Source organism: Zingiber officinale, chromosome 4B, assembly GCF_018446385.1.
Source record: "Zingiber officinale cultivar Zhangliang chromosome 4B, Zo_v1.1, whole genome shotgun sequence".
Classification (NCBI taxonomy): domain Eukaryota; kingdom Viridiplantae; phylum Streptophyta; class Magnoliopsida; order Zingiberales; family Zingiberaceae; genus Zingiber; species Zingiber officinale.
Window position 1 is genome coordinate 113748692 of NC_055993.1, and position 12669 is coordinate 113761360.

At 33.6% G+C, this 12669-nt stretch overlaps 1 long non-coding RNA gene and 1 other non-coding gene across 3 annotated transcripts; both read right to left on the bottom strand.

The window, feature by feature from the left end:
• Positions 1–212: 212 nt before the first annotated feature.
• LOC121976101 lies at positions 213–4080 on the bottom strand. Of its 2 annotated transcripts, XR_006110535.1 has the most exons (3): positions 3166–4075; positions 1127–3087; positions 213–1035 (listed from the first exon to the last, which is right to left on the bottom strand). It is a non-coding gene; the product is annotated as an uncharacterized LOC121976101 (long non-coding RNA). The 2 variants fall into 2 exon arrangements; XR_006110534.1 differs by having other exon boundaries at positions 213–3087; positions 3166–4080.
• Positions 330–447, bottom strand: LOC121978995. Its single transcript, XR_006111296.1, has one exon. It is a non-coding gene; the product is annotated as a small nucleolar RNA snoR104 (small nucleolar RNA).
• Positions 4081–12669: the final 8589 nt, after the last annotated feature.

Below are 12669 nucleotides of genomic sequence, written 5' to 3' on the forward strand. Positions count from 1 at the left end.
ATCTTCAGACATGTAAAACTTTCGTGCAGTATGACAAGCAGGAAAAATAGATTGCATCGGGAGAGCATTTAAGTCAAGTATAACCTCCCTTTCATTTCTTGTGCTATAGATTTTTCCTTTTAACGTCCCATGTCATGTATCTTGAAAATTGCAATACTTTCTCAAAGTATCACGAGCAAGAAAATAGAGTTCCAACTATCCAAAGATTGGTATTGGGTGAACATTTGTCAATATAAGCCCCCTTTTCTTCCTTGTCTTATAATTTATTGATTTACATGTCCTGTATCTTGAGACTTGCTAAACTTTCTTGTAGTATCGTAATCAGGAAAATACATGTCCTGTATCTTGAGACTTGCGAAACTTTCTTGTAGGATTGCAAGCAGGAAAATACAGCTTTAACTATTGGAAGATTGTATCGGGTGAACATTTATGTCATACATGCTCCCCTTCTTTTCTTCCTTGTGCTAGTTTCTTGTATGCATGTACCATATTGCATTGCATAAGCTTCAATGTTGCTATTGAAAATTGCCTAACCCAAACCCTATAACCTGTGGCTGTCCAAATTGGCAACCTTAGCTTTAGTTTTAACCGGCCAATGCAGTTTAGCATTGTAGGGAATTGTTCTAAACAACTGTGCAAAGGGTGTTAATAGTATTAGAATCTAGTAGGGAATAGTGTTAGTGAGGCTTCCATCTATAAGATACACATAAGATAAACATATAATAAAACATTGACATGGAAATCTCAAGAGAATGAGAAAAAAAGTTTCAAAACTTGCCTCTATAGAAGAGTCAAGAATCCATACCTATTGAAAACCTTTCTATTTTATGGGATTCCAAATGCAATATCACCATATGTAATGAATGGTCAGGGAAATAAGAACAGATCATAGAAAAGATATCGATAAATCTTGAAAGTAAATAATGCATTGTTCTGAAAGAATATAAATCTAATCACAGAAATGGTTGACAAAAAACTTTAAGGCTGCAAAAAGAATCTCTACACAATTAAGCAACCGCTTTCATGTCATCAAACCTGTGCAACAGGAAAAGCAGCAGAGCCACTCCAGTTGTGTAAAGCATATTAGTTTCACATCAACAGGAGTAAGAAATACGAGGGTACTTACAGGCCAACCAAAACTTTGAATGCGTCATAGTTCCCCATTGAGCACCATTGGAGTTCCACTCATTATTATACCAAGGGAAAGCTCGCTAGCAAAACTAGCCCAAGTTTATTCACAGCCTAGTTTATGGGAAAAGACATTCTGTACATGAAAAATTAAACATGAAAATTCAAATGAGAAAAATGACAAACCGTACATCACCAACAGCCCTTGGCATTGTGTTTAGGAAAGAGAAAAGATTGCCCACAAAATGAGAAACAATCACACAGAAAAACACCAACAAAACTCAATCTAAGCTGGATTGTTTGCTACACCAGCTCTTTGGTTGTGAAAAAAGATTATTTGTAGGCAGTTTCAACAAGTTTTAAATGATCTCATCATGGTACCAACATATGCCTTTTTTCAAATTGCGTGATGTAAGAGAAGCCTAATATTATGAAAACCACAATTCCTGACGTTACATGGCCAAAATCTTTAGCATAGGCATGAAGCCAACCTACATGGCCTTACAAAATGGATTAAGTGAGAAAGAAAGCAAATTGAAAAAAAAGCATAGTTTGGGAAGGGGTTTCTTACCAGAAATGTGCTGATCAAATATCATTAATAGTTGGTTTACCCTACATAATGCATTCATATACTAGCAATAGTATATGATTAAAGGTAAAAGACAATCATGCATGAAAGAAAATAACAACATTAAACACCTGTAAATTATTTGAATGTTAAGAGAAGAATAATGAGAAAAAACAGGCCAAACTTATATATATAAATCCTTGGCGAGATGAGCATGATTGAATTAGTGGATTTTAATAGAATGGAAAAGGAGAATGCCTAAGTCATTAATGAATATGGAATAGATTTCAAAAAATAGTAATCTAGTATAAACGTGTAAGTGATTCTAAAACTTTTTCTGCCTTCAAGACTAAATAAAACAATAGAGTGATAATCAGTTAAAACATCTGGTAATCAATTACAGGAACAAAACAATGAGCATTCCAATACCTTCAATTTTGTGTTCCTGATGTTAAAACCTTGTGACTACATCTTAAAGAAAAAAAAATATTTAGTAATATGCATGAATTCTATTTTTTTTGGCATTCACACAGAATTAGAATAAAGATACATGGAGGCAACAAAAGTAATGACAAAGGTAGAGAATAAAAAGCAGGAAATGCAGATAGTTTTAATTATGTTCCATTGCCAATGGAAAGAGTGAATTGGTCAAAGGTATTATACAAGGAAGCTTAACACTAAGGCATGTTCATTTGTGAAATTTCATAAATCTAGTTTTGGAGAAATTTAAAACAGCTATTGAAAATTCACTTAACTTGGTCCATAGTTTTTTTCTTAAAAATAGTTAATTCATAAAAAATAGTTGTCTGGATCTGTTAATCAAAAAACAACAGTAAATATAAGAAAATATAGCACTGTCAATGTAAACAAATATGGTTAGTTAAATTAACAAGTATTGCTAATGAGAATTTCCTTCAATAGAGGTCGGTGGTAGAGTGACATCTAGTGGTCAATCCAAGTAGTTGAAACACATGGCTTAATTTACTTGTATCAATATTCATAGGGAGTGACTCAAGAAGAAACCAAAAATAGAAGGGAATAAAATCTAGAGTCCAAAGTATTGTCAAACTAAGCCATATAAGATTTCCCTAGTAACAGAAAGGATCAATTGGAAGGACAATTGTGACGCTTGCAAGTTACCGGCATGACAGTTATCATGATGGATGAACCACATTTCTTAGTAACAGTTTTCATCAAGAACATGCAAAAAAAAGCCTTTTTTTTTTACTTATCTTGACATTTGCAAATATGAATTTATGGTCTAGAAAGAATACACAATAAACAAAATAACAATCATAAAAAGCTAATCAAAATCAAAGAGTGTAACAAAAAAAAAATAAACTCATGAGAAATCTGACATTCTTGAAGTGGGAGAAGCCACCTAGTACAACCTGCATTAAGAACCCGATCTTAATTATCAAGCAGATCAAATGAAAATTTAATCAAGAGCCAATAAGAAAAGATCATACACCAATGCTCCTTCTGATTTAACAAAACTGAGTAGTCCATCACTCAAATCTCAAGCAAACCCTCAGCACTCGCACTTAACAGCCTCAAAGGGGCAGGGTGCAACGTCAGCAGTCACCTCAGCAGAAGCAGAACCGGACAGGTATCTAGAGTGTTATATTTGATAGCATACTCAGGGCCAACGATATCACAGTAATACTTCTTCAATAACTAATAAAATCCGAACTTCCAACTCCCTAGAGCTTTGTATCGTAGGCTCGTAGCAGTGTCAGCACCGATCTTCGGACCCTTTGGTCTTTTAGCAAGAGACTGAATAAGTGGAGATGCTCTTGTACTTCGACGAGTAGATCTGAAATTATTCCGAGAGAAATTTGTGTTGAACTAAACAGTAGTAGAAATTATGGATCTTCGTCAAATAGGACTTGTCGATCGCGAGATGCCAGTTAACCGGATCCGGTAGAGCCAGGATCGAAACTCTAGAAGACTTAATTAACATGAACACACTCATCCGGATGCCAGATTTCACGAGATCGAGCGCGGCCGCAGCCATGTGAATGAGGCCGCGACTGGCGATCCCGTCGGCGGAACAGACGACATAGTCAATAGCCAAGCACAAATTTATTTTACCGTACTCGTTTAGGGATTGGAAGACGGCAGACCCTACCGAAGGAATGACAGTAAGAGCCGCCTCGGCGGTGACGCCGCTCCGGAACAGAGTCATCCGATCCATGCCGATTCTCCCATACGAAAGACAGGCGAGACCTGTGGGAGAGATCCAAATCGGAGACCAGAAGCAAACATCGTTCTGCCTGCGCGAGCGGGGAAGAACAGCAGTAGTCGGCTGTTCGCTTAGGGCAAGGGCTGTGTCACGTCTCCACTTTTTATTTTATTGTGATTTGGCGATTTTGGAACTTTTCAACGTAGATCAATAATCTGTCGTATGTTATTTGATATTGATGATTTTTATTTATTTTTAGAATTTAAAGTTAATAATAATAAATTTAGAATTAAAAATAACACTTAATGCACCTTACAGAATATTAAAGTTTTTCTTAATGCATCAATATAATACTCCTGCAGAAAAAAATTTACTTACATTCTCTTAAAAAAATAAATACTTTAATAATTTTATCACTTGAAAAAGATTTATTATCACACTTATAAAAATATAATTACAAACTTTTAGAAAATTAAATTTTATATAAATTTTATTTTTAAAAATTTTAAAAAAATATTATTATTATTTTTTTTTTTTGCCTAAAGCCTAAAAATGATTGAAACGTCTCTAGTTAATTTGCCAAAAGACTCAAAATCTATAAAAATTAACATGGAGACACGTATTAGGATTTTAAGAATTAAATAGTATCTCGTAGGCGCAAAAGTGCTCAACAATGATAGAGCTCTCAAAATATTGAAAAAAAAAATAGTATGAATTCGAAACTTCTATGTTCATAAAATAAATTTTGGCAAAAGTATTTGACAACTCTAAAAGTATTAAAATTAAAAAAAAACAAATATTAACCGATTCAAGGGAATCCCAAGTGTAATAATGATCCTGCTATATTTAGCATGAAATCTAAAATCTACAGGGTAGGTTTAATTGAAAATTTTTATTTATAATTTTGATTATCTAAGGTTATATTATTTAATTATATTTGGTTGAGTAATGAATGATTCTTATATAATGGGAATATAATTTGGAATGTGATTATTTGTAAGTGTGAGATTTTGGAGTTAACAAAAAAAATTTAATTTTTTTCCCAAATGTGTATTCCAAAGTTGAACTAAATAATATTAAATTATATTTTATTTCTTATAATCTTTGTTATATAATTACACAATAATCAAATAATTAAAATTATGCATGATAATTTAAACTAAAGACACCCTCTAACTATTCAACACTTTTGGTTAAAAAGTGATTAAATTAAATAACTTTAGTTAAAAAAAATGTTTGATGACACTAATACACAAAATTAGATTAAAAAAGGTAAAACTTAAAAGGATGCCTCAAATTAACATAAACATCATATTAATATTTTTTTAAAAAAAAAAGTCAAATGAGCGTCTCTCTATATCTCTCTTATGATTTTATTCTGAAAATACCCCTGAATTCCACATTATTGTAGAAGATATCGGTTAGTTTCTACAACGTGTAAAAGATGTCGGCTAGCTTTCTACAACGTGTAGAAGTTGTCGGCTAGCTTCTACAACGTGTAGAAGTTGTCGGCTAGCTTCTATAACGTGTAGAAGTTAGCAGTTAGCTATTATACGTTGTAGAAATTACATGCTAACTTATATACGCTTGATTATGAATTATGATTAAATTATATTCACTTGAAATGTAATGAATATCATGGAGTCCTCGTCATTTGATTTATTTGTTAAAATATTATTTTAATCAGGTTATCATTAAAAAAAGTAAAATCAAAATGATATAAAGTCGTCATTATATAAGCTAGCAACTAGCTTCTATACATTGTAGAAGTAAGCAACTAGCTTTTGCACATTGTAGTGTCATGGAGCTTCTCCCACACCCTAACCACTTGATGGTCGACTATAAGCTGACCATGTGATTTACTTCCCTTCATATAACCTGGAGACGAATTATGAGGGGCGTCTAAGGTGAGTGTAATCACCTTTTGCTACAACAAATTGATTCAAGGGGCCTAACCAGTACTTGGCGACGGCTATAAGCTGACTCTGTAATTTACCTCTCTTCACATAACCTAAGAATGAACTGCGAGGTTCATCTAGATTGAGAGTAATCATCTTTTACTATAATACAACAAATTAATTCAAGGGATCCCACGAGGTGCTCAGTTGATTAGAGGATACTAGATTTGGTACAATATGGCAGAGATCAATTCTCGGAGAGTGCATGTCTTCAAGAAAAATCCCTCCCACCTCCTCCGCCATTTGACGGTCTACTATAAGTTGACCCCTTGATTTAGTTCCCTTCACATAATATAAGGAAGGATTGTGAGGGGCGCATAGAGTATAATCATCTTTTGTTAAACTTCTCCACCTACGGATGACAATGGGCGGGGTGAGTTTGTCATCTTCATCCCCGCCCTCAAATTATATCCTTGCTCTCATTCCCAATTCGATCTAATCAGAGAACTCCCATCCCCCGACCACACAAGGATTAAATCTCCATCCCCATTCGAATCCCCGCTTTAAATATCCATTATCCATTAATTTCACCAAAAAAGTTTTCAATTTTCAACCCTTCATAAATATATTAATAAAAAAAATTCAATCACATATAAATATTAATATTAATTAACCAATAGATATATAATAACATTAATAACCATTTAATCAATAGCAAACTATTAAACTCCATTATTATTATTATTATTATTATTATTATTATTAGCGCACATTTGGGAGGGGATAATATCCATATCCGCCCCATTCAACTGTAAAGATTTAAAAAAAATTAGAATCTAAACTCATACTTGAAAAGATTCTCTAACCCATTCTCATTTCGGGTGTTCCCAATGGCAACCCATTCAGAAAATTATCATTCCTAGCTTTATTAGATTGATTTAAGGGGATTCTAGAAGTGCAATAATAATTATTTGATACGAATTTGAGATTTCTATAACTATCAAATATTTTTAGTAAAAGAATATGATTAATAAACATAAAGTACTGAAAAATTTAGAAAATTAATATATTAATGGAAAATTATGTATGTGAAATCCATCATCTTGACGGTACCCCATGATTGTCTCACATTATCCGGAAAGAGTAAATTAAGAAATCATAACTAACTATCACATTAGAGTAATTCTTCAGTCTTTGTCAGAATTTGAAGTTTGCTCAATTTTATAAATCGGTCATGTAATAATCAACTCTGCTATACCTTAGGCAGGTATGAATTAATGATGAATCCACAAATGGGTGGTTTTAGAAAATAAATAGGTGCAAATTGTAAAATGTGCTACGTCCTCCAATTCCTTGTTTCAAGTATTGCTTTAGAACATCACGCTGGGATTATGTCTCTGGGCTATGTATAGAGGTCAAACCTTTTAAATGGTTAATTGTATATCGTTTGAATCTCAACCTGAGACATATTCGTAAGAATTTTTGTCCGTGGGATGATAAATCTAAGAAAGCTGATTATGGATGGGCATCCATGAGTGTTTTTTAATTTATTTTGATTGTGGTAGAAAATTTTTATAGGATTGGATTGATGACTTTCAAAATTAATCGGTTCGAAGAGTTATTACCTAGATTATCAAAAAAAAAAATAGAACAATGTTATTAGTTATTAGCCCTAAGAGTCAATCATGAGATGATTAGGCCTTTTGGGTTACTCATTGAGTTAGACTCAAATGAACTCATTCATTGGATTGAGTCCAATCCGAATTAGACACATTGGATTAATGGATTAGACTCAATAGGTTAGATTTATTTGATTATTAGATTAATGGTTAATCCAATATAATAAATTGAACCCATTAAGAGGAATACAAAGAGATAAAAATCCTTGGTATTCATGGGATGAATATAAATAGATTTTTGGATTTATTTTTTCATAAGATGGAAAGAGATGTGAAAGTTACTCTTGATCTTCTTCTTCCTCCTTCCTCCATGGTCGATTCTTCAAGTTTTGGCCGAACCATATTTCTTGCTAGCACAAGAAGATGGTTATTCTCCGAAGGCTTCGTTCATGTGACGAGCGAAGGATATGTTCGTGTGGATACCGTAGAAGCGCGGACGCTTGATCAGGCTGAGATTTAGATCCAAAGAAAAGGTTGTTGTCGGGATAGTAAAGGACATGCAACAAAGGTATACCTCTCATGTAAATTTTAGTATATGATTATTTTCTCCTTCATATGAATCTTCTGGAGAGGATCTAGTTAATTTTTCGCTACGCTTAAGCTTCTTTAGCGCTCTAGATCCCTACAAATATTCCTATAGATGTGATACCATGGTAAAACACAAAGGGCAATTAAGGATGATTCAGTTGAGATCTGGAGATGAACTGACTCCTTGATATATTTATGACAGAGCTCTTTCGATAGGTCAGATGGGCATTAGGTCGACTCCTATCGGGTTGGCTCTATCATGTTGGCTCTTATTGGATCAAGCGGTGGTCAGATCTTGCGGTTGTAGCGCCAACAGTTGTTGGGCCGAACAATGTAAGGACTCTAATGAAGATCTCTAAATATGACTATTGAAAGAACTAAAGAAAGGATTAGAAGGGAAGTCAAGATGGACCTTGACGAAATTCCTACTACGCTCAAATCAAATTTTAAAGAAGAGTTGGAAGGAGATGATAATGAAGCGAAAATAATAATGTTAAATGTCATCGTGTACCTCTCAATGTTGCTACCATTACCTTATACTTTGGCGGAGTCAGGAATGGGAACCTGTCCGAGCTAAAACATCTGAATGCGCTCCCGGGCTAAAAGCTTTTTCTTTCCATTTGAAAATTCAAAATACTAGGTGTGAACAAGTAAAATTAATCTAATAATCATTTGAATGAGCCCCTGAGGTATAGCCTGGTAAGCTAATGCTGGACTCCGCCGTTGACTTTATACATAGAGCGAAGAGGTGGTCAGAATTTCCAAGGAACCTACATTTTTCCTCTTCATCAAAGGGCGTGGCCTTTGATAACTGACGCCATTATATTATAACCGCCGTGTTACATCAATCCGAGCTCGGGAGAGATTTGATCCGAGTCTAGTCGTAGATTTGGACAATTGGACTTAACTTGAATGTGACATGGACTAACTCAAATCAAGCTCGTCCATGAATCGGCTGACTCAACTTGAGTTACTTGGCTGATTCGATCTGAATGCATTGACAAAGTCTTGGGCCCGGGTGGTTGGCACTGTCGAGCTTCTAGTAAATGCAGTGTGAGGGTTCTTCATTTCTGTCTACTTTAATTTTGGACGTTGGTAGTTGCAAACAAGTGTGCACGCACGTATGCGACGTGAATAAATCGGCAATGAAATTTAACCGATGTAGCATCTGCGCTCGCACAGACCTGTAAAATTTAAAACGCGGCGTCTTATTAGCGAAAAGAAAATGACCAGCACTCCTTCTCTTACCTGTTCATAATCGGTGTTTAGCATGCTTCTGTATTTTAATGAAACATAAACTGAGATTTTTTTTAGTAATTTTCTTGATTATAATTTTTTTATAAGAATTAAAAGTTATATAAATAGTTAAAAGAATATTCTTAATAAAAAGTCAAAAAAAAGGATCCCATGATATGTTTTATTGCAATAATTAAGAATAATTGTTATAATATATATTGGTGTTATCATTTTTCTAGTCAAAAGTTGATCAGTTTAATTAAGTTTAAATTGGTTTAAATTTAAATTTTGATATTTGATAATATACGAGAGAAAAATCAAATAGGTCAAGCTAGAATCGGATATTTGACTGAGAAAGTCCTAACTAGAGGTTAGACAAGGTAATAGAAAATCTTAGCGGGGCTAGATAGTGGAAGACCTAGTTGGGAATTAAACAATGGAAGTCCTAATGGAGTTAAGAAAGTGGGGCTTAGGCTGGGTTATTTCACCTCCGCCGCAGCCACGAGGCACGGACGACATTGCCCCCCGTTCAGCGCCGCCACCTCATTGGAAACCTCATACGCCTCTCTCTCTCTCTCGCTTCTTCGTGTTTTTCCAGCGTTGCCGCCTCACGTTGAGGAAGACTACCTCACTCCTGCAAGCGCAGCCTCCGACGCCATCCGTCGTTGATGGCGGCCACCTCCGTGACCGGATCGCCCCTCTCCTCTCTTCCTCTCTCCCTAGCGACAACCATCGCATCCAGCGGCCAAGCGCCACTCCCCGCTTCACCTCCTTCGCCTTTTGCCCCTTGCATCGCCTTCACTGTCGATTGGACCATGCAGCCCATGCGCCACCGCCTTCAGTGCACCTCTGGTTGCTTCTGTCGGCCACCCAGGGCACTCTCCAGCACTGTCACCTCCAGCGACTACCACCTCCACCCACCTCCTCCATAGCCACCACCCTCCGGGCAGCAGTCGCCTGGGTTCTTAGATTTGCCCACTGTCTCGTTTCGGCACTAATCACCTGTTTCGGTTCCGTCTTGTTTATTTGCTATGGCCTTCAAGTCGATATGGTGTCCGGCCTGTGAGCTGATATAGTTCCAACCTTCGAACCTTTGATATGTTCCAGCTCTTAGGCTTTGTGTGACCTCCGGTCTTGTACTGCCCCCAGTTTCACATCGACCAATTCTCCATCCAATCCGATCCTTCAAGCTATATAAAGTCCTACTCCTACGGGCCAAGGTACAAGGAGGCTACAGCTCCCATTTTTACATATGTCATTTCTATCTGTCATTATATGTTAATATCAAAGGAGACTAACCTGAGATAGTTTATCATCTCCGGCCACACCTACGGGCCAAGTGTTACGACTAGCTCACCGGTCTAGTACAGAGCACCTACTGGGTCAAGGTACATCTAAGGCAAGCTCAAGGCATAGGCCATTAAGGCCTATGCCTATGCCCTTATTATATTGGGGTCCATCAAATTTTATATATATATATATATATATATATATATATATATATATATATATATATATATTAATTTGGATATTAAATATTAAAAATTATGGCTAAATAAATTTTAGTCAATATTTATTTTCACCGCTAATTTTAATTTTTTACTAATTAAATTATATTTGCTCAATAATTTAAAATTTTTAGATTTAACTAATAATTTTTATTTTTTTTAGATTAAAGTTAAATTTGATCGTTTTCTTTTGTTTACTTGTATTAGATTTGATTGATAATTTAATTTTTTAATATTAAAGTTAGATTTGGTTGGTAATTTATTTTTATTTTTAATTAAAATTTGATTCGTAATTTTTAATTTTTTACTGATAAAAATTTAATTTAATAATTTAAATTAAGTTTGGTTAATAAATTAAAAATACTTATTGGTTATACTTAATTCATATTTTTTTTATTAAAATACTTTTCAAAGTCTTTCAAAAGTGGTTATATTATTTCTTTTTAAATTTTATTTTTCTTTCTCATGCTCTTTTATTACCAATTTTTTACTATTATTATGGTGTCTTTACTCTTTGACGAGTTATTATGCACATTTTTTTTTAATAATTTACCGTCAATATTTACTAGCTAAATAATTTTAGAGCAATGATATGCTCAAGTAAAAAATCTCAAGGAAAAGTTCAAGGATAGACACATAAATTCATGGTCCACTATTTCATTTTTTGTGGACCTCATCAATTTATGTGTCTATCTTTGAACTTTTCATTGAGATTTTTTCCTTGAGCATATTATTTTTCATAATTTTAACTAAATAAATTTAATTAATGATTTATCAAAGTTAAAATTGATAAAAGACAACTTGGTTTAGGAATGTCCTGCCAACGTGAGATTCTAAGGAAGAGTCTATTATACACAATGTCTATATCTACTAGACTATTACTTGAACCTATTATATCTAGGCCACACAATAATAATTTTTACCATTGTATCAAGATTTATCTTCATCGAAGTTAAAATTAATTGATAATTTTTTTTAAAAAATAGAAATTAAAATATATATTAATAGTATTATAATAATTTATTACTTATTATCAAATTAGTTAACATAAAATATTTTTTATTTTTTATAAATTTTACTAATAAAAAAAGTTAGGTTTGTCACAAGATAAAGTTATTCCTACATGATCTAGTTGGTCACTCCTTCCGATTACATAAATAATCATTGGCAATGTATAAAAACTGTCCTTTTAAATTTTACTAATATAATTAAATGTCTCTAATAATATTTTTAACATTTATTTTAAAAATATATTAAGGCCTTAATTTTTTTCAGCCTAGGGCCTCAAGAATGATTGAGACGCCCTGACTACATCACCATACTCATTCTTTATTTATTTCATAATTTTACTATTAGCCTATTCCTTATATATTCATGGTAGCCTCCTCGAACATCGAGATACTTGGGACCGGAGTAACCCGGTCACTATTTATAGGTAATATTGACTAAAGACCTTGTGACGACTCGGTCAACATAAAAAATAACTTGTTATACCCTCCCCTTCATAGCATAGCGATTTAGTCAATATTTTAACTATATCATTTCGATGATTTCGTTTTCTCAGTTTCATGTTAGGATCATATACTATTAGTAAAACAAATCACCTGGGTTTGATTGATAATTTATAATCGGTAAATATCATTCGTTGGTCAAAATAATTAATGATTTTTTAAAGAAATTATCGACCAAACAAAAGGTCAATCAAATATATTTTTTGTTAGTAATTTTTAAAAATAAATAACTGATAAATGACAATATGTTAATCAACCACTTTAATACTATTGTATGGGAACATTATAGTAGAAGGCAACGTCTACGCTAGTGCTTTTCATAATTTATTTGTTTTTATTTTTTTATATTTGATTTCCGAATAGAGGTCTTGCCATATATAAATAAAGAAATAAAAATATTTTCATCATATAAATATCTAATTTTTACT